Source organism: Dromaius novaehollandiae, chromosome 2 (genome assembly GCF_036370855.1).
Source record: "Dromaius novaehollandiae isolate bDroNov1 chromosome 2, bDroNov1.hap1, whole genome shotgun sequence".
Lineage (NCBI taxonomy): Eukaryota > Metazoa > Chordata > Aves > Casuariiformes > Dromaiidae > Dromaius > Dromaius novaehollandiae.
This window is the reverse complement of record NC_088099.1, coordinates 1-26,232: the sequence shown is the minus strand read 5'-3', so window position 1 is coordinate 26,232 and position 26,232 is coordinate 1.

Below are 26,232 nucleotides of genomic sequence, written 5' to 3'. Positions count from 1 at the left end.
GAAGAGAGGGGGCTAGACCTAGCGATGCAGTTGTTCGTTTTGGTCGTCGCCTGTGAGGCCAGCATGCAAGAGTAAGAGGAAGCTAGGAGCAGTCTCAAAAAGGTAATAGGTCTGAAAGGGAGACAGGCAAATCGAGGGCTGTCGTTCCTCCACGTAGTTAAAGACCGAGAGAGTTGTGGGTTAAGCGCATGCATACGAGGGTTTGCGAACAGTAACAATAACACTGAAGCGGAATAAAAATAAGGTTTCGTGGAAGATGGCGTTAGGAAGGTATTAGGCGACGTGCCCGCCTGCCTAATAACCTAGCCCTAATTGCTGTGTGTAACGTTTCCAGACCGTTTACCCTGCAACGTATGGTGCAAAGTGCCGTATTAAGACCTTTCCCTTAAGGAAAAGAAGAAGAAAAAAAGAAAAAAAAGGGGGAAAAAGAAAACAGGGTAAAGAGAAAAAGATCATGCATAAACCTAAGCGTTTCACTGGAAGTAAAACGCGAGTTTATCGCTTCCTTACAGAGGTGGAACCAAGGACAGCAAATGCTGACGAGGAGAAGAGACGGACGAGCGTTTGCTTGCGGTTAATACCGAAGGGACGGGATGAAACAAGGAAGCCAGAATGCAGCGGCCCCTCGATATCACCAGGAACTGCTACAGGAGGAGGCGTTCTGGCACGGGTAACTAGGGTAAGTATGGCTAATGACCGTTAGCAGTTATTTCGGCCTCCCCGAGGCAGCGCTGAGGACTGAGTAACCCGTTCCTGCCCTGTGGCTGCTGTTCCCTGTATCTGCCTTAGCTTTGCTTTGGCTGTTTCTCTTTTGTTTTGTTATCGTACACGCAGCTACGAAAAGGAATAGATGTCATACTTACTTTTTTAGATTAATTGCCACGGCTGAAGTTGAAGAGACCAAGAAACGTAAGCCGCGAAGGGGCACATCTTGAAGAGAGGGGGCTAGACCTAGCGATGCAGTTGTTCGTTTTGGTCGTCGCCTGTGAGGCCAGCATGCAAGAGTAAGAGGAAGCTAGGAGCAGTCTCAAAAAGGTAATAGGTCTGAAAGGGAGACAGGCAAATCGAGGGCTGTCGTTCCTCCACGTAGTTAAAGACCGAGAGAGTTGTGGGTTAAGCGCATGCATACGAGGGTTTGCGAACAGTAACAATAACACTGAAGCGGAATAAAAATAAGGTTTCGTGGAAGATGGCGTTAGGAAGGTATTAGGCGACGTGCCCGCCTGCCTAATAACCTAGCCCTAATTGCTGTGTGTAACGTTTCCAGACCGTTTACCCTGCAACGTATGGTGCAAAGTGCCGTATTAAGACCTTTCCCTTAAGGAAAAGAAGAAGAAAAAAAGAAAAAAAAGGGGGAAAAAGAAAACAGGGTAAAGAGAAAAAGATCATGCATAAACCTAAGCGTTTCACTGGAAGTAAAACGCGAGTTTATCGCTTCCTTACAGAGGTGGAACCAAGGACAGCAAATGCTGACGAGGAGAAGAGACGGACGAGCGTTTGCTTGCGGTTAATACCGAAGGGACGGGATGAAACAAGGAAGCCAGAATGCAGCGGCCCCTCGATATCACCAGGAACTGCTACAGGAGGAGGCGTTCTGGCACGGGTAACTAGGGTAAATATGGCTAATGACCGTTAGCAGTTATTTCGGCCTCCCCGAGGCAGCGCTGAGGACTGAGTAACCCGTTCCTGCCCTGTGGCTGCTGTTCCCTGTATCTGCCTTAGCTTTGCTTTGGCTGTTTCTCTTTTGTTTTGTTATCGTACACGCAGCTACGGAAAGGAATAGATGTCATACTTACTTTTTTAGATTAATTGCCACGGCTGAAGTTGAAGAGACCAAGAAACGTAAGCCGCGAAGGGGCACATCTTGAAGAGAGGGGGCTAGACCTAGCGATGCAGTTGTTCGTTTTGGTCGTCGCCTGTGAGGCCAGCATGCAAGAGTAAGAGGAAGCTAGGAGCAGTCTCAAAAAGGTAATAGGTCTGAAAGGGAGACAGGCAAATCGAGGGCTGTCGTTCCTCCACGTAGTTAAAGACCGAGAGAGTTGTGGGTTAAGCGCATGCATACGAGGGTTTGCGAACAGTAACAATAACACTGAAGCGGAATAAAAATAAGGTTTCGTGGAAGATGGCGTTAGGAAGGTATTAGGCGACGTGCCCGCCTGCCTAATAGCCTAGCCCTAATTGCTGTGTGTAACGTTTCCAGACCGTTTACCCTGCAACGTATGGTGCAAAGTGCCGTATTAAGACCTTTCCCTTAAGGAAAAGAAGAAGAAAAAAAGGAAAAAAAAGGGGGAAAAAGAAAACAGGGTAAAGAGAAAAAGATCATGCATAAACCTAAGCGTTTCACTGGAAGTAAAACGCGAGTTTATCGCTTCCTTACAGAGATGGAACCAAGGACAGCAAATGCTGACGAGGAGAAGAGACGGACGAGCGTTTGCTTGCGGTTAATACCGAAGGGACGGGATGAAACAAGGAAGCCAGAATGCAGCGGCCCCTCGATATCACCAGGAACTGCTACAGGAGGAGGCGTTCTGGCACGGGTAACTAGGGTAAGTATGGCTAATGACCGTTAGCAGTTATTTCGGCCTCCCCGAGGCAGCGCTGAGGACTGAGTAACCCGTTCCTGCCCTGTGGCTGCTGTTCCCTGTATCTGCCTTAGCTTTGCTTTGGCTGTTTCTCTTTTGTTTTGTTATCGTACACGCAGCTACGGAAAGGAATAGATGTCATACTTACTTTTTTAGATTAATTGCCACGGCTGAAGTTGAAGAGACCAAGAAACGTAAGCCGCGAAGGGGCACATCTTGAAGAGAGGGGGCTAGACCTAGCGATGCAGTTGTTCGTTTTGGTCGTCGCCTGTGAGGCCAGCATGCAAGAGTAAGAGGAAGCTAGGAGCAGTCTCAAAAAGGTAATAGGTCTGAAAGGGAGACAGGCAAATCGAGGGCTGTCGTTCCTCCACGTAGTTAAAGACCGAGAGAGTTGTGGGTTAAGCGCATGCATACGAGGGTTTGCGAACAGTAACAATAACACTGAAGCGGAATAAAAATAAGGTTTCGTGGAAGATGGCGTTAGGAAGGTATTAGGCGACGTGCCCGCCTGCCTAATAGCCTAGCCCTAATTGCTGTGTGTAACGTTTCCAGACCGTTTACCCTGCAACGTATGGTGCAAAGTGCCGTATTAAGACCTTTCCCTTAAGGAAAAGAAGAAGAAAAAAAGAAAAAAAAGGGGGAAAAAGAAAACAGGGTAAAGAGAAAAAGATCATGCATAAACCTAAGCGTTTCACTGGAAGTAAAACGCGAGTTTATCGCTTCCTTACAGAGGTGGAACCAAGGACAGCAAATGCTGACGAGGAGAAGAGACGGACGAGCGTTTGCTTGCGGTTAATACCGAAGGGACGGGATGAAACAAGGAAGCCAGAATGCAGCGGCCCCTCGATATCACCAGGAACTGCTACAGGAGGAGGCGTTCTGGCACGGGTAACTAGGGTAAATATGGCTAATGACCGTTAGCAGTTATTTCGGCCTCCCCGAGGCAGCGCTGAGGACTGAGTAACCCGTTCCTGCCCTGTGGCTGCTGTTCCCTGTATCTGCCTTAGCTTTGCTTTGGCTGTTTCTCTTTTGTTTTGTTATCGTACACGCAGCTACGGAAAGGAATAGATGTCATACTTACTTTTTTAGATTAATTGCCACGGCTGAAGTTGAAGAGACCAAGAAACGTAAGCCGCGAAGGGGCACATCTTGAAGAGAGGGGGCTAGACCTAGCGATGCAGTTGTTCGTTTTGGTCGTCGCCTGTGAGGCCAGCATGCAAGAGTAAGAGGAAGCTAGGAGCAGTCTCAAAAAGGTAATAGGTCTGAAAGGGAGACAGGCAAATCGAGGGCTGTCGTTCCTCCACGTAGTTAAAGACCGAGAGAGTTGTGGGTTAAGCGCATGCATACGAGGGTTTGCGAACAGTAACAATAACACTGAAGCGGAATAAAAATAAGGTTTCGTGGAAGATGGCGTTAGGAAGGTATTAGGCGACGTGCCCGCCTGCCTAATAGCCTAGCCCTAATTGCTGTGTGTAACGTTTCCAGACCGTTTACCCTGCAACGTATGGTGCAAAGTGCCGTATTAAGACCTTTCCCTTAAGGAAAAGAAGAAGAAAAAAAGAAAAAAAAGGGGGAAAAAGAAAACAGGGTAAAGAGAAAAAGATCATGCATAAACCTAAGCGTTTCACTGGAAGTAAAACGCGAGTTTATCGCTTCCTTACAGAGATGGAACCAAGGACAGCAAATGCTGACGAGGAGAAGAGACGGACGAGCGTTTGCTTGCGGTTAATACCGAAGGGACGGGATGAAACAAGGAAGCCAGAATGCAGCGGCCCCTCGATATCACCAGGAACTGCTACAGGAGGAGGCGTTCTGGCACGGGTAACTAGGGTAAGTATGGCTAATGACCGTTAGCAGTTATTTCGGCCTCTCCGAGGCAGCGCTGAGGACTGAGTAACCCGTTCCTGCCCTGTGGCTGCTGTTCCCTGTATCTGCCTTAGCTTTGCTTTGGCTGTTTCTCTTTTGTTTTGTTATCGTACACGCAGCTACGGAAAGGAATAGATGTCATACTTACTTTTTTAGATTAATTGCCACGGCTGAAGTTGAAGAGACCAAGAAACGTAAGCCGCGAAGGGGCACATCTTGAAGAGAGGGGGCTAGACCTAGCGATGCAGTTGTTCGTTTTGGTCGTCGCCTGTGAGGCCAGCATGCAAGAGTAAGAGGAAGCTAGGAGCAGTCTCAAAAAGGTAATAGGTCTGAAAGGGAGACAGGCAAATCGAGGGCTGTCGTTCCTCCACGTAGTTAAAGACCGAGAGAGTTGTGGGTTAAGCGCATGCATACGAGGGTTTGCGAACAGTAACAATAACACTGAAGCGGAATAAAAATAAGGTTTCGTGGAAGATGGCGTTAGGAAGGTATTAGGCGACGTGCCCGCCTGCCTAATAACCTAGCCCTAATTGCTGTGTGTAACGTTTCCAGACCGTTTACCCTGCAACGTATGGTGCAAAGTGCCGTATTAAGACCTTTCCCTTAAGGAAAAGAAGAAGAAAAAAAGAAAAAAAAGGGGGAAAAAGAAAACAGGGTAAAGAGAAAAAGATCATGCATAAACCTAAGCGTTTCACTGGAAGTAAAACGCGAGTTTATCGCTTCCTTACAGAGGTGGAACCAAGGACAGCAAATGCTGACGAGGAGAAGAGACGGACGAGCGTTTGCTTGCGGTTAATACCGAAGGGACGGGATGAAACAAGGAAGCCAGAATGCAGCGGCCCCTCGATATCACCAGGAACTGCTACAGGAGGAGGCGTTCTGGCACGGGTAACTAGGGTAAGTATGGCTAATGACCGTTAGCAGTTATTTCGGCCTCCCCGAGGCAGCGCTGAGGACTGAGTAACCCGTTCCTGCCCTGTGGCTGCTGTTCCCTGTATCTGCCTTAGCTTTGCTTTGGCTGTTTCTCTTTTGTTTTGTTATCGTACACGCAGCTACGGAAAGGAATAGATGTCATACTTACTTTTTTAGATTAATTGCCACGGCTGAAGTTGAAGAGACCAAGAAACGTAAGCCGCGAAGGGGCACATCTTGAAGAGAGGGGGCTAGACCTAGCGATGCAGTTGTTCGTTTTGGTCGTCGCCTGTGAGGCCAGCATGCAAGAGTAAGAGGAAGCTAGGAGCAGTCTCAAAAAGGTAATAGGTCTGAAAGGGAGACAGGCAAATCGAGGGCTGTCGTTCCTCCACGTAGTTAAAGACCGAGAGAGTTGTGGGTTAAGCGCATGCATACGAGGGTTTGCGAACAGTAACAATAACACTGAAGCGGAATAAAAATAAGGTTTCGTGGAAGATGGCGTTAGGAAGGTATTAGGCGACGTGCCCGCCTGCCTAATAGCCTAGCCCTAATTGCTGTGTGTAACGTTTCCAGACCGTTTACCCTGCAACGTATGGTGCAAAGTGCCGTATTAAGACCTTTCCCTTAAGGAAAAGAAGAAGAAAAAAAGGAAAAAAAAGGGGGAAAAAGAAAACAGGGTAAAGAGAAAAAGATCATGCATAAACCTAAGCGTTTCACTGGAAGTAAAACGCGAGTTTATCGCTTCCTTACAGAGGTGGAACCAAGGACAGCAAATGCTGACGAGGAGAAGAGACGGACGAGTGTTTGCTTGCGGTTAATACCGAAGGGACGGGATGAAACAAGGAAGCCAGAATGCAGCGGCCCCTCGATATCACCAGGAACTGCTACAGGAGGAGGCGTTCTGGCACGGGTAACTAGGGTAAATATGGCTAATGACCGTTAGCAGTTATTTCGGCCTCCCCGAGGCAGCGCTGAGGACTGAGTAACCCGTTCCTGCCCTGTGGCTGCTGTTCCCTGTATCTGCCTTAGCTTTGCTTTGGCTGTTTCTCTTTTGTTTTGTTATCGTACACGCAGCTACGGAAAGGAATAGATGTCATACTTACTTTTTTAGATTAATTGCCACGGCTGAAGTTGAAGAGACCAAGAAACGTAAGCCGCGAAGGGGCACATCTTGAAGAGAGGGGGCTAGACCTAGCGATGCAGTTGTTCGTTTTGGTCGTCGCCTGTGAGGCCAGCATGCAAGAGTAAGAGGAAGCTAGGAGCAGTCTCAAAAAGGTAATAGGTCTGAAAGGGAGACAGGCAAATCGAGGGCTGTCGTTCCTCCACGTAGTTAAAGACCGAGAGAGTTGTGGGTTAAGCGCATGCATACGAGGGTTTGCGAACAGTAACAATAACACTGAAGCGGAATAAAAATAAGGTTTCGTGGAAGATGGCGTTAGGAAGGTATTAGGCGACGTGCCCGCCTGCCTAATAGCCTAGCCCTAATTGCTGTGTGTAACGTTTCCAGACCGTTTACCCTGCAACGTATGGTGCAAAGTGCCGTATTAAGACCTTTCCCTTAAGGAAAAGAAGAAGAAAAAAAGGAAAAAAAAGGGGGAAAAAGAAAACAGGGTAAAGAGAAAAAGATCATGCATAAACCTAAGCGTTTCACTGGAAGTAAAACGCGAGTTTATCGCTTCCTTACAGAGATGGAACCAAGGACAGCAAATGCTGACGAGGAGAAGAGACGGACGAGCGTTTGCTTGCGGTTAATACCGAAGGGACGGGATGAAACAAGGAAGCCAGAATGCAGCGGCCCCTCGATATCACCAGGAACTGCTACAGGAGGAGGCGTTCTGGCACGGGTAACTAGGGTAAGTATGGCTAATGACCGTTAGCAGTTATTTCGGCCTCCCCGAGGCAGCGCTGAGGACTGAGTAACCCGTTCCTGCCCTGTGGCTGCTGTTCCCTGTATCTGCCTTAGCTTTGCTTTGGCTGTTTCTCTTTTGTTTTGTTATCGTACACGCAGCTACGGAAAGGAATAGATGTCATACTTACTTTTTTAGATTAATTGCCACGGCTGAAGTTGAAGAGACCAAGAAACGTAAGCCGCGAAGGGGCACATCTTGAAGAGAGGGGGCTAGACCTAGCGATGCAGTTGTTCGTTTTGGTCGTCGCCTGTGAGGCCAGCATGCAAGAGTAAGAGGAAGCTAGGAGCAGTCTCAAAAAGGTAATAGGTCTGAAAGGGAGACAGGCAAATCGAGGGCTGTCGTTCCTCCACGTAGTTAAAGACCGAGAGAGTTGTCGGTTAAGCGCATGCATACGAGGGTTTGCGAACAGTAACAATAACACTGAAGCGGAATAAAAATAAGGTTTCGTGGAAGATGGCGTTAGGAAGGTATTAGGCGACGTGCCCGCCTGCCTAATAACCTAGCCCTAATTGCTGTGTGTAACGTTTCCAGACCGTTTACCCTGCAACGTATGGTGCAAAGTGCCGTATTAAGACCTTTCCCTTAAGGAAAAGAAGAAGAAAAAAAGAAAAAAAAGGGGGAAAAAGAAAACAGGGTAAAGAGAAAAAGATCATGCATAAACCTAAGCGTTTCACTGGAAGTAAAACGCGAGTTTATCGCTTCCTTACAGAGGTGGAACCAAGGACAGCAAATGCTGACGAGGAGAAGAGACGGACGAGCGTTTGCTTGCGGTTAATACCGAAGGGACGGGATGAAACAAGGAAGCCAGAATGCAGCGGCCCCTCGATATCACCAGGAACTGCTACAGGAGGAGGCGTTCTGGCACGGGTAACTAGGGTAAGTATGGCTAATGACCGTTAGCAGTTATTTTGGCCTCCCCGAGGCAGCGCTGAGGACTAAGTAACCTGCGGGGCTCTGGCCTGGGTTGGGGCAGAAGTGCAGGCAGGCGGGATCAGGCATTTTCCTCTCAGCTCTCCGAGCTGAATCCTAGCCCTGAAGGAAAAAGCACTGGGGGGAGGCTACTCGGACACCTGCCATGTCGAGGGCAGGGGCAGGAGCTGACCCTTCCCCGACGGACAGACGTACGGACAGACGCTGGTGCGGCGGTGACTCTTTGGATATCGTAGGTAAGGGGAGGCACGCTGGTGCCGAGCTCCAGGGCGGTTTGCCTGAACACGATGCCTGAGGCAGGAGGTTATGCATTGTGTCCGGGGCTGGGAGCTGGTCCCCGAGTCCCATGTACTTGGGAGTGCCTGCGCTTGCCAGGGAGCCCGGTGCTGTTCCCAGAGCTGCGGGGAATTTCCCTTGCGTTGCCTGGACCCTCGGGGCTCTTGGGGGTGTTTCCCCTCATCGCGAGGGCTGCCAGAGCCCCTCCAGGGCTGCGTGAGGTCCCCGAACCGCTCCCGGATTTGCTTTTGGCACTCCGCAGTGTCGCTCGTGTGCCTGGGGCAGCCTGCAGGCGCCATCCTGTCAGCCGCGTTGAGCCCTGCGGCGTGCCTGGTGACCCCTCTGGTGTGCGCCAAGGCCCTTCCTCTGTATTTTGGTCTGCCCCAGAGCCCTGCACTTGCCCTCTGATGCCCTCAGGACCCCTCAGTTCACATTCTGGGTTGCCCCCGAGCCCTCTGCGTGCCTTTCGGTGCGCCCCGTGGCCCCGTGTGTGTTTTGCGGCACGCCGCAGAGGTCTCTGTTTAGCTTTTTCTCCTGTCCTGGAGTTTTCTGGGTGCTTCTGGGTGTGCCCCAGGGCCCTCCTTTTGGTGCCCCCCGAGTCACTCTGTTTGCTCTATCGTTGTTCTTTTTTTTTTTTTTTTTTTTTCTTGACTTGTGTTGCACCCAGAGCTCTCGATTTGTTCTCTTGTGCTCCGCATACTCCCCTTTCCGCACTCTACACCCCAGGCAGGGCTCTCCCTTCAGCTCTCAGCAAGCTGCTGTCAGGAGAGTGGGGGTGCCTCTGCTGCCCTGGCAGCCCCAGCTGTCCCTGAAGGGGCTGATGGCCAGGCCCCCTGCCCAGTTCCTGCAGGCCCACAGCTGCGGGCCCTGGGGCTGGGATGAATGCCAGGGGGAGCTGGGTGGCAGGACAGGCCCCAGGTGGGGCTGATGGCAAGGGCAGGCCCACATTTGGGGGCTGGGGCCGCAGTTGGGGGGAGCTGGCGCTGGGGCAGGAGCTGGGCAGCGGAGCTGCCACGGAGCACGGCCCTTCGGGCCCAGCCCGGCGGCCGCCCCGCGGAGGAGGTGAGCGGGGCCGGGGGAGGCGCACTGCAGGCTGCGGGTCCCGCATGTGCCGGGGGTCCCGGCGGCTGGGAGCGTCCCGGGGCCACGGAGGCGGGGGGAGGAAGAGGGTGCGCCGGGGCTGTGGTGCGGTTTACTGCGCGGTCGGAGGAGCGCGGGGGGGGGGTCTCCTGTGTCAGCTCGGGAGCGTGTCGGGGAGCGGGGGGAGGAGGGTCGTGGAGGGGCGGGGGCAGTGTCGGAGCTGAGGCGGGGCCGGTCGCGGGGGTGTCGGGGGAGCCCCGGGCCGGTGGTGGGGCCGGCGGGGCCGCGCTCGGGGCTCTGCGGCCGTTTCCGGGGGGACAGGGGGGAAGGGGAAGGGGGGCGGGACGGAAAGGAACGGAATGTGCCGAGGGTCAAAGGTGCCCCAGCGCTGCGGGTGGGGGGCGGGAGTTGGGGTGCGGGACTGCGGGGAGCCGTAGCTTTCGGCGCGGCATGCCGGGAGCAGTAGTCTTCCGGCACTGGGCTTCCGGTGGGGCATGTTTGTTCTGAGCGCGGCATGCTGGGAGCGGTAGTCTTCCGGCACTGGGCTTCCGGGCGGCCATGTTGCTTGGCATGGCATGCCGGGAGCAGTAGTCTTCCGGCACTGGGCTTCCGGGCCGCCCTTCTCGCGTGCACGGTATGCTGGGAGGTGTAGTCTTCTCAGGCGGGGCTACTGGGTGACCATGCTGCGCCTCTCGAGGTGGCCCCGCGGGGGGGGCGGCGGCGGCAGGTCCCTGCCAGCGGGGTTCCCAGCGGGTGGCCGCGTGGCAGGCCAGGAGCTGTAGTGCCCGCTGGGTCTGTTCCTTACTGGACGTGTGTCACTCACGCCTGAGTCCCCACAGGTCACGGGGGACAGTGGAATGCCCCTGTTTTTCCCCGGTACAGGGCAGGAAGTGTTTTCCATCTCCGATGGTGTTGCAAGACAACCTTGGAAGCTCAGAAAGAGTGTTCCTGCTGTTTAAACTAGGCAGATGAGGAGGAACCCCCCCCCCCCATTTCCTGGGAGGAAATAATTCTTTAATCAAGGCCATGCTAGAAGTGCTAAAGCCTTAAAGAAATAGTAAATCAAAATGTTTTGTTTTCTATGTAGATGTTGCTGATTTAGCAAAGGAATTCGAGGTATCCCCGAACTGAACTGTCCTCATTATAATACAAGAAAATCACGCCCATAGGTCAGAAAGACCTGTGCCCGGGTGAAGACCCCTCCCCTGAGCATGCGTAGTTTTAAAATGGTGTGTAAGCAATATTAGAATTGTATATAAATCACTAACCAACCGGTGTAAGAGGGAAAGTTGCAAACCTTGCAACTTGTATAAATGCTACTTGGAAAGCCGGGGCGGGGGGGGGAAGTTGCGCTTGATTTGTGGGGAAAACACCGAGCAGCCAGGCTTGCACAACTCTGAAATAAATAAGCAAATGTCTCTCCTGAGCGTGTCATTATTGGCTTAGTGCACAGCGGGCAACGAATCCGCTTTTCGGACAGCAGCGTGACCAGGCAGGGTTGTCCCCGGGGGCTGGGGCTGTCCCTCTTGGAAATGGGGAGGGCGGGAAGAGTAGGAGGGGTGCTGCGGGCTCCTGGGGGTCGTAGCTTTGCTCAGGATTGGGGCCGGTTAGGCAGCTGCTGGGAGGAGTGGCGGTGCTGGGAGGGCACGGTGCGGAGCTGTCCTGCTGTGCAGCGCAAGGGAAAGTCGACCAGCACCGTTGCTGTCCGAGGACCCTGGAACAGCCCGAGAGACCCTGGAACAGCCACCCCACGGACACCGTGTCACTGCCTCGCAAGGCCACTGCGTTCAGGTACGTTTGACTACATCCGGCAGAAGAAATGTAAGCCGAAGGATCAGGGCAAATAGCTGCTTGTCTAGGTTTGTTACCTAGCGACGCACTGGCAAAGCTTTTTATGAACACCCGTACTCGATCGAGTGCATATTCATTCTGTGAATATTAATTACTGCCAGACCGCGTACGTCACTGATGCTTTAAAGCAAGTCCGTGGCGCTGGGGTAGCACGTGTAGTGGAGGCTAAATGCAATAATACCTCGTTTTGATGTTGTTCTCTTATACGAAAGCACTTGGAGCAGATTAAGACATTTCTCGTCCTATTTTGTTTATTGAGTGGACCCTGATACTGGGGAGAAGCTGCCGTGAAGCAGACCTAGTAGTCAGCTTCCTTAGAGAAGGCGTCTTGTCCTGTATTTGAGGGCTTCCGGTACGTTTTGACAGACAGTAGTGAGTGACGGGTTTCCTTTGGACCCCCCCCGGGGAGCAGAAAGTTCTGCCGGGAAGGCAAAATGTTTCTTGCGGCTGGGTTGGAAGAAGCTGGCTGCTGATGCAAGGCAGTGACAATTCTGGGGAGTCGCGGGAAGTTTTGAAAAGACGGTCGTTCCCTTTGCTAGAAGGCTATGCACTTCGGTTCCTAATAGCTGTAGTAATGAAGCCAGGTAAGCGTTCGGGAGGAGCCCAAGCCACTTTTGTCTAGCGAGTATTGTGCAAGGGGGGCAGGAAAGCGCTGCGCCCTGCTCCTTGCTGCCCTCGCGTGTCTGAAAGGCGGCACTGCACGCGGGAGGGGGGGCGCGCTCACGGCTGCCCTCGCGTGTCGACAAGGCAGCACTGCAGCCGCCGGCGGCCACCGCTGCGTACGGAGACCGTTGCGGGCAGCCGGCGCACACGTGCGCGCTGCCGGTCGCCGCGTTGGCCGCTACTCTGCGCTCTCTCGGGGACGGGTAAGCGCAGGGGCCGCGCTCGTGCCCCCTGCCCGGTGCTCACGGACCGGGAGCGCTTTTCCCGAGAGGGCTTTTCCTTCTCGGTGCTTCCTGGGGGCGCGGGGACGGGCAGTGCCGTCTCGGAGCTGCTCCGCGGCGCTCTCTCCCCGGGGCAGCCCCAGCGCCTGCTCGCTGAAGCCCGCCGCTCTCTCGGGCGCGGGCAGAGCAGCCTCGGGGCGCTCGCTGCTCGGCCTGAGCGCCGGGGTGGCGCGGCGGGCTGCGGTTGGCGCGCGGGAGCCGGCCGGCTGCAGCGCGGCGCTGCGACCACGCGAGGGTGGGGCCATTGCGGGTCTGGGCTGCCTCGCGCTGCGCTCCCCCCGCCCCTCGCGCTGCGCTCCCCCCGCCCCTGGCGCTGCGCTCCCCCCGCCCCTCGCGCTGCGCTCCCCCCGCCCCTCGCGCTGCGCTCCCCCCCCCCCCGCCCCTCGCGCTCCCCCCGCCCCTCGCGCTGCGCTCCCCCCGCCCCTCGCGCTGCGCTCCCCCCGCCCCTCGCGCTGCGCTCCCCCCGCCCCTCGCGCTGCGCTCCCCCCGCCCCTCGCGCTCCGCTCCCCCCGCCCCTCGCGCTCCGCTCCCCCCGCCCCTCGCGCTCCGCTCCCCCCGCCCCTCGCGCGCGGTCCTGGGCCGGCGCACGCGCGGTGCGGCGGCGCGAGCCCTGGGCGGCCGGCGCACGCGCGGTGCGGCGGCGCGAGCCCTGGGCGGCCGGCGCACGCGCGGTGCGGCGGCGCGAGCCCTGGGCGGCCGGCGCACGCGCGGTGCGGCGGCGCGAGCCCTGGGCGGCCGGCGCACGCGCGGTGCGGCGGCGCGAGCCCTGGGCGGCCGGCGCACGCGCGGTGCGGCGGCGCGAGCCCTGGGCGGCCGGCGCACGCGCGGTGCGGCGGCGCGAGCCCTGGGCGGCCGGCGCACGCGCGGTGCGGCGGCGCGAGCCCTGGGCGGCCGGCGCACGCGCGGTGCGGCGGCGCGAGCCCTGGGCGGCCGGCGCACGCGCGGTGCGGCGGCGCGAGCCCTGGGCGGCCGGCGCACGCGCGGTGCGGCGGCGCGAGCCCTGGGCGGCCGGCGCACGCGCGGTGCGGCGGCGCGAGCCCTGGGCGGCCGGCGCACGCGCGGTGCGGCGGCGGGCAAGATGGCGGCGAGCAGGGCGGGTGTTTTCGCTGGACGGCGGCGGGCGAGGGCAGAGGTGGGCTGGAGTCGAGCATGTGGGGGCCGCGGTGAGGCGAGCGTGCGCCTTCGGGTGGCCGCGGGTGTCGGGCTGTGTCCTGCCAGCCGGGGCCTTCGCTGCGTGGAGGGGGCGGGGCGGGGGGGGGGAGTCGGGCCGGGGGCCGCGCGGCGCCGGGTCTGCGCGGCGCCGGGTCTGCCGGAGCGCGGCTCTGGCTCTCCCTTTTGCGTGTGTCGCCTGTAGGGCCCCGGTTCCTCCCCAGCGCGGGCCGGGGCGTGCTCTCGCCCCTGCGGACGCAGCCTGGAGGAGTGTGTGTGGGGTGTCTGCGCGGGGGTCTGGATGTCTCTAGCAGCGGCACGGCAGCCTGATGCCTCCTCTCGTCTGGGACGCGGGGTCCTTGGGGAGTTCCCTGCTGCCTCCTCTGGCGTTCTCTGCGAGCTCATAGATCCCTCCACCTCCTCTCCTCCCCCCCCCCCCCCCCCCCGCCCCGCTCCCCTGTCTGGTGGGGTGGGAGACCGGTGGCTGCTCCCGCCGAGCTGAGAGCCACGTAGGGCACCCCTGTGTGCTCACTACGCATCTGGGATGGCACCCCTGCCCTGAGGGCCCCGCAGAGTCCCACCCTTCCTGCAACCAGCCCCCCCCAGAGCCATTAAACCACCCACAAATCCTGCCCCAACACCCCCACAGGCCCCAAAACGCCTCCGAGCCCTGCCGCAATGTTGTCACTGACTCCAGACCTTCCCCTGCACTCTGTGCAAGGCCCCAAACATTCCTCAAACTGCTGCCAGACCCAGTGCCCGCAGCAGTGAGGCGTTCTAACAAAGATGGGGTGCGATGTGCGTCTCCGCCTCGACTCAGTCCCGCTTTAGAGAAACAGGAACTTACAGCACTTCCTGGTGAAGAGTGTTGACGGGTGAATGTGCGGATGACAAAGAGACTTTTCTCTCTTTTCTTCTGAGCCGCCTCTCAGAAGCCTCTGTGTGTGCACGATGTGGCTGATCTGGGATAATCGTGCTGTGCGCAGTGCTTAAGGAGAACATTGCCCTAAAATGGAGGGCTAAGGAATAGCCTAAAAAACCTAAAAGGCTCGGGAAGAGCCAAAGAGAACACCGATGGGCTCTGGGAAGCCCCAGTGATGCTAGCGAAAACAGCGTGGCTTTTAGGCACCTCCTCAGAGCAGCAGCAATGTCTCGCTCCAGCCTATGGGGCAATGGGGACTCTTAATTACCGCCTTGAATTACCACAAGTGTTGCAAAAGCAGAAGGGACTAGGGAGCATGCAGAGCAGGTTATGGACTATATGTCAAGTTGAAACAAGCAACAAGCCCCTCTGCAAACAGAAACAGGTTTAGCCCTAAGTAATAGACGAAGGTAGCTGTGAGTAACGTGAAGCGAAGCGGTGACGTCAGTCACCCCGAAAGCCTCGGAGAAGCGGTCTGAAAATCTGGTACCCTCGCGGCCTCGGCAGTCTTTTTGGTTTGTTTGGCAGGGTAGCCCACCGAAGGGGGACATCTCGAAGAGAAGCAGCAAGACCTGGGGATCCGGTGGTTCATTTTGGTCGTCGCCTGTGAGGCCAGCATGCAAGAGTAAGAGGAAGCTAGGAGCAGTCTCAAAAAGGTAATAGGTCTGAAAGGGAGACAGGCAAATCGAGGGCTGTCATTCCTCCACGTAGTTAAAGACCGAGAGAGTTGTGGGTTAAGCGCATGCATACGAGGGTTTGCGAACAGTAACAATAACACTGAAGCGGAATAAAAATAAGGTTTCGTGGAAGATGGCGTTAGGAAGGTATTAGGCGACGTGCCCGCCTGCCTAATAACCTAGCCCTAATTGCTGTGTGTAACGTTTCCAGACCGTTTACCCTGCAACGTATGGTGCAAAGTGCCGTATTAAGACCTTTCCCTTAAGGAAAAGAAGAAGAAAAAAAGAAAACAGGGTAAAGAGAAAAAGATCATGCATAAACCTAAGCGTTTCACTGGAAGTAAAACGCGAGTTTATCGCTTCCTTACAGAGGTGGAACCAAGGACAGCAAATGCTGACGAGGAGAAGAGACGGACGAGCGTTTGCTTGCGGTTAATACCGAAGGGACGGGATGAAACAAGGAAGCCAGAATGCAGCGGCCCCTCGATATCACCAGGAACTGCTACAGGAGGAGGCGTTCTGGCACGGGTAACTAGGGTAAGTATGGCTAATGACCGTTAGCAGTTATTTCGGCCTCCCCGAGGCAGCGCTGAGGACTGAGTAACCCGTTCCTGCCCTGTGGCTGCTGTTCCCTGTATCTGCCTTAGCTTTGCTTTGGCTGTTTCTCTTTTGTTTTGTTATCGTACACGCAGCTACGGAAAGGAATAGATGTCATACTTACTTTTTTAGATTAATTGCCACGGCTGAAGTTGAAGAGACCAAGAAACGTAAGCCGCGAAGGGGCACATCTTGAAGAGAGGGGGCTAGACCTAGCGATGCAGTTGTTCGTTTTGGTCGTCGCCTGTGAGGCCAGCATGCAAGAGTAAGAGGAAGCTAGGAGCAGTCTCAAAAAGGTAATAGGTCTGAAAGGGAGACAGGCAAATCGAGGGCTGTCGTTCCTCCACGTAGTTAAAGACCGAGAGAGTTGTGGGTTAAGCGCATGCATACGAGGGTTTGCGAACAGTAACAATAACACTGAAGTGGAATAAAAATAAGGTTTCGTGGAAGATGGCGTTAGGAAGGTATTAGGCGACGTGCCCGCCTGCCTAATAGCCTAGCCCTAATTGCTGTGTGTAACGTTTCCAGACCGTTTACCCTGCAACGTATGGTGCAAAGTGCCGTATTAAGACCTTTCCCTTAAGGAAAAGAAGAAGAAAAAAAGAAAAAAAAGGGGGAAAAAGAAAACAGGGTAAAGAGAAAAAGATCATGCATAAACCTAAGCGTTTCACTGGAAGTAAAACGCGAGTTTATCGCTTCCTTACAGAGGTGGAACCAAGGACAGCAAATGCTGACGAGGAGAAGAGACGGACGAGCGTTTGCTTGCGGTTAATACCGAAGGGACGGGATGAAACAAGGAAGCCAGAATGCAGCGGCCCCTCGATATCACCAGGAACTGCTACAGGAGGAGGCGTTCTGGCACGGGTAACTAGGGTAAGTATGGCTAATGACCGTTAGCAGTTATTTCGGCCTCTCCGAGGCAGCGCTGAGGACTGAGTAACCCGTTCCTGCCCTGTGGCTGCTGTTCCCTGTATCTGCCTTAGCTTTGCTTTGGCTGTTTCTCTTTTGTTTTGTTATCGTACACGCAGCTACGGAAAGGAATAGATGTCATACTTACTTTTTTAGATTAATTGCCACGGCTGAAGTTGAAGAGACCAAGAAACGTAAGCCGCGAAGGGGCACATCTTGAAGAGAGGGGGCTAGACCTAGCGATGCAGTTGTTCGTTTTGGTCGTCGCCTGTGAGGCCAGCATGCAAGAGTAAGAGGAAGCTAGGAGCAGTCTCAAAAAGGTAATAGGTCTGAAAGGGAGACAGGCAAATCGAGGGCTGTCGTTCCTCCACGTAGTTAAAGACCGAGAGAGTTGTGGGTTAAGCGCATGCATATGAGGGTTTGCGAACAGTAACAATAACACTGAAGCGGAATAAAAATAAGGTTTCGTGGAAGATGGCGTTAGGAAGGTATTAGGCGACGTGCCCGCCTGCCTAATAGCCTAGCCCTAATTGCTGTGTGTAACGTTTCCAGACCGTTTACCCTGCAACGTATGGTGCAAAGTGCCGTATTAAGACCTTTCCCTTAAGGAAAAGAAGAAGAAAAAAAGAAAAAAAAGGGGGAAAAAGAAAACAGGGTAAAGAGAAAAAGATCATGCATAAACCTAAGCGTTTCACTGGAAGTAAAACGCGAGTTTATCGCTTCCTTACAGAGGTGGAACCAAGGACAGCAAATGCTGACGAGGAGAAGAGACGGACGAGCGTTTGCTTGCGGTTAATACCGAAGGGACGGGATGAAACAAGGAAGCCAGAATGCAGCGGCCCCTCGATATCACCAGGAACTGCTACAGGAGGAGGCGTTCTGGCACGGGTAACTAGGGTAAGTATGGCTAATGACCGTTAGCAGTTATTTTGGCCTCCCCGAGGCAGCGCTGAGGACTAAGTAACCTGCGGGGCTCTGGCCTGGGTTGGGGCAGAAGTGCAGGCAGGCGGGATCAGGCATTTTCCTCTCAGCTCTCCGAGCTGAATCCTAGCCCTGAAGGAAAAAGCACTGGGGGGAGGCTACTCGGACACCTGCCATGTCGAGGGCAGGGGCAGGAGCTGACCCTTCCCCGACGGACGGACGGACGGACAGACGCTGGTGCGGCGGTGACTCTTTGGATATCGTAGGTAAGGGGAGGCACGCTGGTGCCGAGCTCCAGGGCGGTTTGCCTGAACACGATGCCTGAGGCAGGAGGTTATGCATTGTGTCCGGGGCTGGGAGCTGGTCCCCGAGTCCCATGTACTTGGGAGTGCCTGCGCTTGCCAGGGAGCCCGGTGCTGTTCCCAGAGCTGCGGGGAATTTCCCTTGCGTTGCCTGGACCCTCGGGGCTCTTGGGGGTGTTTCCCCTCATCGCGAGGGCTGCCAGAGCCCCTCCAGGGCTGCGTGAGGTCCCCGAACCGCTCCCGGATTTGCTTTTGGCACTCCGCAGTGTCGCTCGTGTGCCTGGGGCAGCCTGCAGGCGCCATCCTGTCAGCCGCGTTGAGCCCTGCGGCGTGCCTGGTGTCCCCTCTGGTGTGCGCCAAGGCCCTTCCTCTGTATTTTGGTCTGCCCCAGAGCCCTGCACTTGCCCTCTGATGCCCTCAGGACCCCTCAGTTCACATTCTGGGTTGCCCCCGAGCCCTCTGCGTGCCTTTCGGTGCGCCCCGTGGCCCCGTGTGTGTTTTGCGGCACGCCGCAGAGGTCTCTGTTTAGCTTTTTCTCCTGTCCTGGAGTTTTCTGGGTGCTTCTGGGTGTGCCCCAGGGCCCTCCTTTTGGTGCCCCCCGAGTCACTCTGTTTGCTCTATCGTTGTTCTTTTTTTTTTTTTTTTTTTTTCTTGACTTGTGTTGCACCCAGAGCTCTCGATTTGTTCTCTTGTGCTCCGCATACTCCCCTTTCCGCACTCTACACCCCAGGCAGGGCTCTCCCTTCAGCTCTCAGCAAGCTGCTGTCAGGAGAGTGGGGGTGCCTCTGCTGCCCTGGCAGCCCCAGCTGTCCCTGAAGGGGCTGATGGCCAGGCCCCCTGCCCAGTTCCTGCAGGCCCACAGCTGCGGGCCCTGGGGCTGGGATGAATGCCAGGGGGAGCTGGGTGGCAGGACAGGCCCCAGGTGGGGCTGATGGCAAGGGCAGGCCCACATTTGGGGGCTGGGGCCGCAGTTGGGGGGAGCTGGCGCTGGGGCAGGAGCTGGGCAGCGGAGCTGCCACGGAGCACGGCCCTTCGGGCCCAGCCCGGCGGCCGCCCCGCGGAGGAGGTGAGCGGGGCCGGGGGAGGCGCACTGCAGGCTGCGGGTCCCGCATGTGCCGGGGGTCCCGGCGGCTGGGAGCGTCCCGGGGCCACGGAGGCGGGGGGAGGAAGAGGGTGCGCCGGGGCTGTGGTGCGGTTTACTGCGCGGTCGGAGGAGCGCGGGGGGGGGTCTCCTGTGTCAGCTCGGGAGCGTGTCGGGGAGCGGGGGGAGGAGGGTCGTGGAGGGGCGGGGGCAGTGTCGGAGCTGAGGCGGGGCCGGTCGCGGGGGTGTCGGGGGAGCCCCGGGCCGGTGGTGGGGCCGGCGGGGCCGCGCTCGGGGCTCTGCGGCCGTTTCCGGGGGGACAGGGGGGAAGGGGAAGGGGGGCGGGACGGAAAGGAACGGAATGTGCCGAGGGTCAAAGGTGCCCCAGCGCTGCGGGTGGGGGGCGGGAGTTGGGGTGCGGGACTGTGGGGAGCCGTAGCTTTCGGCGCGGCATGCCGGGAGCAGTAGTCTTCCGGCACTGGGCTTCCGGTGGGGCATGTTCTGAGCGCGGCATGCTGGGAGCGGTAGTCTTCCGGCACTGGGCTTCCGGGCGGCCATGTTGCTTGGCATGGCATGCCGGGAGCAGTAGTCTTCCGGCACTGGGCTTCCGGGCCGCCCTTCTCGCGTGCACGGTATGCTGGGAGGTGTAGTCTTCTCAGGCGGGGCTACTGGGTGACCATGCTGCGCCTCTCGAGGTGGCCCCGCGGGGGGGGCGGCGGCGGCAGGTCCCTGCCAGCGGGGTTCCCAGCGGGTGGCCGCGTGGCAGGCCAGGAGCTGTAGTGCCCGCTGGGTCTGTTCCTTACTGGACGTGTGTCACTCACGCCTGAGTCCCCACAGGTCACGGGGGACAGTGGAATGCCCCTGTTTTTCCCCGGTACAGGGCAGGAAGTGTTTTCCATCTCCGATGGTGTTGCAAGACAACCTTGGAAGCTCAGAAAGAGTGTTCCTGCTGTTTGAACTAGGCAGATGAGGAGGAACCCCCCCCCCCCCCCCCATTTCCTGGGAGGAAATAATTCTTTAATCAAGGCCATGCTAGAAGTGCTAAAGCCTTAAAGAAATAGTAAATCAAAATGTTTTGTTTTCTATGTAGACGTTGCCGATTTAGCAAAGGAATTCGAGGTATTCCCGAACTGAACTGTCCTCATTATAATACAAGAAAATCACGCCCATAGGTCAGAAAGACCTGTGCCCGGGTGAAGACCCCTCCCCTGAGCATGCGTAGTTTTAAAATGGTGTGTAAGCAATATTAGAATTGTATGTAAATCACTAACCAACCGGTGTAAGAGGGAAAGTTGCAAACCTTGCAACTTGTATAAATGCTACTTGGAAAGCCGGGGCGGGGGGGGGAAGTTGCGCTTGATTTGTGGGGAAAACACCGAGCAGCCAGGCTTGCACAACTCTGAAATAAATAAGCAAATGTCTCTCCTGAGCGTGTCATTATTGGCTTAGTGCACAGCGGGCAACGAATCCGCTTTTCGGACAGCAGCGTGACCAGGCAGGGTTGTCCCCGGGGGCTGGGGCTGTCCCTCTTGGAAATGGGGAGGGCGGGAAGAGTAGGAGGGGTGCTGCGGGCTCCTGGGGGTCGTAGCTTTGCTCAGGATTGGGGCCGGTTAGGCAGCTGCTGGGAGGAGTGGCGGTGCTGGGAGGGCACGGTGCGGAGCTGTCCTGCTGTGCAGCGCAAGGGAAAGTCGACCAGCACCGTTGCTGTCCGAGGACCCTGGAACAGCCCGAGAGACCCTGGAACAGCCACCCCACGGACACCGTGTCACTGCCTCGCAAGGCCACTGCGTTCAGGTACGTTTGACTACATCCGGCAGAAGAAATGTAAGCCGAAGGATCAGGGCAAATAGCTGCTTGTCTAGGTTTGTTACCTAGCGACGCACTGGCAAAGCTTTTTATGAACACCCGTACTCGATCGAGTGCATATTCATTCTGTGAATATTAATTACTGCCAGACCGCGTACGTCACTGATGCTTTAAAGCAAGTCCGTGGCGCTGGGGTAGCACGTGTAGTGGAGGCTAAATGCAATAATACCTCGTTTTGATGTTGTTCTCTTATACGAAAGCACTTGGAGCAGATTAAGACATTTCTTGTCCTATTTTGTTTATTGAGTGGACCCTGATACTGGGGAGAAGCTGCCGTGAAGCAGACCTAGTAGTCAGCTTCCTTAGAGAAGGCGTCTTGTCCTGTATTTGAGGGCTTCCGGTACGTTTTGACAGACAGTAGTGAGTGACGGGTTTCCTTTGGACCCCCCAGGGAGCAGAAAGTTCTGCCGGGAAGGCAAAATGTTTCTTGCGGCTGGGTTGGAAGAAGCTGGCTGCTGATGCAAGGCAGTGACAATTCTGGGGAGTCGCGGGAAGTTTTGAAAAGACGGTCGTTCCCTTTTCTAGAAGGCTATGCACTTCGGTTCCTAATAGCTGTAGTAATGAAGCCAGGTAAGCGTTCGGGAGGAGCCCAAGCCACTTTTGCCTAGCGAGTATTTTGCAAGGGGGGCAGGAAAGCGCTGCGCCCTGCTCCTTGCTGCCCTCGCGTGTCTGAAAGGCGGCACTGCACGCGGGAGGGGGGGCGCGCTCACGGCTGCCCTCGCGTGTCGACAAGGCAGCACTGCAGCCGCCGGCGGCCACCGCTGCGTACGGAGACCGTTGCGGGCAGCCGGCGCACACGTGCGCGCTGCCGGTCGCCGCGTTGGCCGCTACTCTGCGCTCTCTCGGGGACGGGTAAGCGCAGGGGCCGCGCTCGTGCCCCCTGCCCGGTGCTCACGGACCGGGAGCGCTTTTCCCGAGAGGGCTTTTCCTTCTCGGTGCTTCCTGGGGGCGCGGGGACGGGCAGTGCCGTCTCGGAGCTGCTCCGCGGCGCTCTCTCCCCGGGGCAGCCCCAGCGCCTGCTCGCTGATGCCCGCCGCTCTCTCGGGCGCGGGCAGAGCAGCCTCGGGGCGCTCGCTGCTCGGCCTGAGCGCCGGGGTGGCGCGGCGGGCTGCGGTTGGCGCGCGGGAGCCGGCCGGCTGCAGCGCGGCGCTGCGACCACGCGAGGGTGGGGCCATTGCGGGTCTGGGCTGCCTCGCGCTCCGCTCCCCCCGCCCCTGGCGCTCCCCCCGCCCCGCCCCTGGCGCTCCCCCCGCCCCTCGCGCTGCGCTCCCCCCCCCCCCGCCCCTCGCGCTCCCCCCGCCCCTCGCGCTCCGCTCCCCCCGCCCCTCGCGCTTCCCCCGCCCCGCCCCTCGCGCTCCCCCCGCCCCTCGCGCTCCGCTCCCCCCGCCCCTCGCGCTCCGCTCCCCCCGCCCCTCGCGCTGCGCTCCCCCCGCCCCTCGCGCTCCCCCCGCCCCTCGCGCGCGGTCCTGGGCCGGCGCACGCGCGGTGCGGCGGCGCGAGCCCTGGGCGGCCGGCGCACGCGCGGTGCGGCGGCGCGAGCCCTGGGCGGCCGGCGCACGCGCGGTGCGGCGGCGCGAGCCCTGGGCGGCCGGCGCACGCGCGGTGCGGCGGCGCGAGCCCTGGGCGGCCGGCGCACGCGCGGTGCGGCGGCGCGAGCCCTGGGCGGCCGGCGCACGCGCGGTGCGGCGGCGCGAGCCCTGGGCGGCCGGCGCACGCGCGGTGCGGCGGCGCGAGCCCTGGGCGGCCGGCGCACGCGCGGTGCGGCGGCGCGAGCCCTGGGCGGCCGGCGCACGCGCGGTGCGGCGGCGCGAGCCCTGGGCGGCCGGCGCACGCGCGGTGCGGCGGCGCGAGCCCTGGGCGGCCGGCGCACGCGCGGTGCGGCGGCGGGCAAGATGGCGGCGAGCAGGGCGGGTGTTTTCGCTGGACGGCGGCGGGCGAGGGCAGAGGTGGGCTGGAGTCGAGCATGTGGGGGCCGCGGTGAGGCGAGCGTGCGCCTTCGGGTGGCCGCGGGTGTCGGGCTGTGTCCTGCCAGCCGGGGCCTTCGCTGCGTGGAGGGGGCGGGGCGGGGGGGGGGAGTCGGGCCGGGGGCCGCGCGGCGCCGGGTCTGCGCGGCGCCGGGTCTGCCGGAGCGCGGCTCTGGCTCTCCCTTTTGCGTGTGTCGCCTGTAGGGCCCCGGTTCCTCCCCAGCGCGGGCCGGGGCGTGCTCTCGCCCCTGCGGACGCAGCCTGGAGGAGTGTGTGTGGGGTGTCTGCGCGGGGGTCTGGATGTCTCTAGCAGCGGCACGGCAGCCTGATGCCTCCTCTCGTCTGGGACGCGGGGTCCTTGGGGAGTTCCCTGCTGCCTCCTCTGGCGTTCTCTGCGAGCTCATAGATCCCTCCACCTCCTCTCCTCCCCCCCCCCCCCCCCCCGCCCCGCTCCCCTGTCTGGTGGGGTGGGAGACCGGTGGCTGCTCCCGCCGAGCTGAGAGCCACGTAGGGCACCCCTGTGTGCTCACTACGCATCTGGGATGGCACCCCTGCCCTGAGGGCCCCGCAGAGTCCCACCCTTCCTGCAACCAGCCCCCCCCAGAGCCATTAAACCACCCACAAATCCTGCCCCAACACCCCCACAGGCCCCAAAACGCCTCCGAGCCCTGCCGCAATGTTGTCACTGACTCCAGACCTTCCCCTGCACTCTGTGCAAGGCCCCAAACATTCCTCAAACTGCTGCCAGACCCAGTGCCCGCAGCAGTGAGGCGTTCTAACAAAGATGGGGTGCGATGTGCGTCTCCGCCTCGACTCAGTCCCGCTTTAGAGAAACAGGAACTTACAGCACTTCCTGGTGAAGAGTGTTGACGGGTGAATGTGCGGATGACAAAGAGACTTTTCTCTCTTTTCTTCTGAGCCGCCTCTCAGAAGCCTCTGTGTGTGCACGATGTGGCTGATCTGGGATAATCGTGCTGTGCGCAGTGCTTAAGGAGAACATTGCCCTAAAATGGAGGGCTAAGGAATAGCCTAAAAAACCTAAAAGGCTCGGGAAGAGCCAAAGAGAACACCGATGGGCTCTGGGAAGCCCCAGTGATGCTAGCGAAAACAGCGTGGCTTTTAGGCACCTCCTCAGAGCAGCAGCAATGTCTCGCTCCAGCCTATGGGGCAATGGGGACTCTTAATTACCGCCTTGAATTACCACAAGTGTTGCAAAAGCAGAAGGGACTAGGGAGCATGCAGAGCAGGTTATGGACTATATGTCAAGTTGAAACAAGCAACAAGCCCCTCTGCAAACAGAAACAGGTTTAGCCCTAAGTAATAGACGAAGGTAGCTGTGAGTAACGTGAAGCGAAGCGGTGACGTCAGTCACCCCGAAAGCCTCGGAGAAGCGGTCTGAAAATCTGGTACCCTCGCGGCCTCGGCAGTCTTTTTGGTTTGTTTGGCAGGGTAGCCCACCGAAGGGGGACATCTCGAAGAGAAGCAGCAAGACCTGGGGATCCGGTGGTTCATTTTGGTCGTCGCCTGTGAGGCCAGCATGCAAGAGTAAGAGGAAGCTAGGAGCAGTCTCAAAAAGGTAATAGGTCTGAAAGGGAGACAGGCAAATCGAGGGCTGTCATTCCTCCACGTAGTTAAAGACCGAGAGAGTTGTGGGTTAAGCGCATGCATACGAGGGTTTGCGAACAGTAACAATAACACTGAAGCGGAATAAAAATAAGGTTTCGTGGAAGATGGCGTTAGGAAGGTATTAGGCGACGTGCCCGCCTGCCTAATAACCTAGCCCTAATTGCTGTGTGTAACGTTTCCAGACCGTTTACCCTGCAACGTATGGTGCAAAGTGCCGTATTAAGACCTTTCCCTTAAGGAAAAGAAGAAGAAAAAAAGAAAACAGGGTAAAGAGAAAAAGATCATGCATAAACCTAAGCGTTTCACTGGAAGTAAAACGCGAGTTTATCGCTTCCTTACAGAGGTGGAACCAAGGACAGCAAATGCTGACGAGGAGAAGAGACGGACGAGCGTTTGCTTGCGGTTAATACCGAAGGGACGGGATGAAACAAGGAAGCCAGAATGCAGCGGCCCCTCGATATCACCAGGAACTGCTACAGGAGGAGGCGTTCTGGCACGGGTAACTAGGGTAAGTATGGCTAATGACCGTTAGCAGTTATTTCGGCCTCCCCGAGGCAGCGCTGAGGACTGAGTAACCCGTTCCTGCCCTGTGGCTGCTGTTCCCTGTATCTGCCTTAGCTTTGCTTTGGCTGTTTCTCTTTTGTTTTGTTATCGTACACGCAGCTACGGAAAGGAATAGATGTCATACTTACTTTTTTAGATTAATTGCCACGGCTGAAGTTGAAGAGACCAAGAAACGTAAGCCGCGAAGGGGCACATCTTGAAGAGAGGGGGCTAGACCTAGCGATGCAGTTGTTCGTTTTGGTCGTCGCCTGTGAGGCCAGCATGCAAGAGTAAGAGGAAGCTAGGAGCAGTCTCAAAAAGGTAATAGGTCTGAAAGGGAGACAGGCAAATCGAGGGCTGTCGTTCCTCCACGTAGTTAAAGACCGAGAGAGTTGTGGGTTAAGCGCATGCATACGAGGGTTTGCGAACAGTAACAATAACACTGAAGTGGAATAAAAATAAGGTTTCGTGGAAGATGGCGTTAGGAAGGTATTAGGCGACGTGCCCGCCTGCCTAATAGCCTAGCCCTAATTGCTGTGTGTAACGTTTCCAGACCGTTTACCCTGCAACGTATGGTGCAAAGTGCCGTATTAAGACCTTTCCCTTAAGGAAAAGAAGAAGAAAAAAAGAAAAAAAAGGGGGAAAAAGAAAACAGGGTAAAGAGAAAAAGATCATGCATAAACCTAAGCGTTTCACTGGAAGTAAAACGCGAGTTTATCGCTTCCTTACAGAGGTGGAACCAAGGACAGCAAATGCTGACGAGGAGAAGAGACGGACGAGCGTTTGCTTGCGGTTAATACCGAAGGGACGGGATGAAACAAGGAAGCCAGAATGCAGCGGCCCCTCGATATCACCAGGAACTGCTACAGGAGGAGGCGTTCTGGCACGGGTAACTAGGGTAAGTATGGCTAATGACCGTTAGCAGTTATTTCGGCCTCTCCGAGGCAGCGCTGAGGACTGAGTAACCCGTTCCTGCCCTGTGGCTGCTGTTCCCTGTATCTGCCTTAGCTTTGCTTTGGCTGTTTCTCTTTTGTTTTGTTATCGTACACGCAGCTACGGAAAGGAATAGATGTCATACTTACTTTTTTAGATTAATTGCCACGGCTGAAGTTGAAGAGACCAAGAAACGTAAGCCGCGAAGGGGCACATCTTGAAGAGAGGGGGCTAGACCTAGCGATGCAGTTGTTCGTTTTGGTCGTCGCCTGTGAGGCCAGCATGCAAGAGTAAGAGGAAGCTAGGAGCAGTCTCAAAAAGGTAATAGGTCTGAAAGGGAGACAGGCAAATCGAGGGCTGTCGTTCCTCCACGTAGTTAAAGACCGAGAGA